We start from the raw sequence: 584 nt of genomic DNA, 5'->3' as shown, positions 1-584 counted from the left end.
GCACCTTGGGTCTGTCGTCTCCTCCCTTTCTCCCTGTCTACATAACATTTTTAACAAAACGTCGAGACGCCCCAACCGACGTGTCAAGTCCCTCCCCCTCCCCCTACGCGCCTCCGAGGAAATCCAGCTTCATTGTCCGGGCCGATTTAATGCTTTGAAACCTGGCTCCTCCATTGCTACACCCACCACATAACCTTCCTTCTGAGAGCGCATGGCGGCGCCCGATGGCCGATGTCGTAAACCCGGTTTACTTTTCTTCCGTCGTCCTTCTTACTTATCTCCACTTTTTTCGTATCTTTATTACTATAAGTTCTATAAGCACGGATACACAACGAGCAGATAATAGAGATGATTTATTTAGCTATATTATATGTTTGAAATGTGATTAATTATATAAATAAAAACAACTCCTCGACAACAACGACACACCGACAGCGCACACCACACAAGTTCACTTACACAGTCCACCACACAACAAATCTGCATTTTACTGTTCCATTATTCGCAATAAATAACACACAACAACTACACACAAATCATACACAATAAACATACACATCACACAACATATATAAAATACACAA

This window comes from Penaeus monodon, chromosome 27, assembly GCF_015228065.2.
Source record: "Penaeus monodon isolate SGIC_2016 chromosome 27, NSTDA_Pmon_1, whole genome shotgun sequence".
NCBI lineage: Eukaryota > Metazoa > Arthropoda > Malacostraca > Decapoda > Penaeidae > Penaeus > Penaeus monodon.
Note: the sequence above shows the minus strand (reverse complement) of the source record.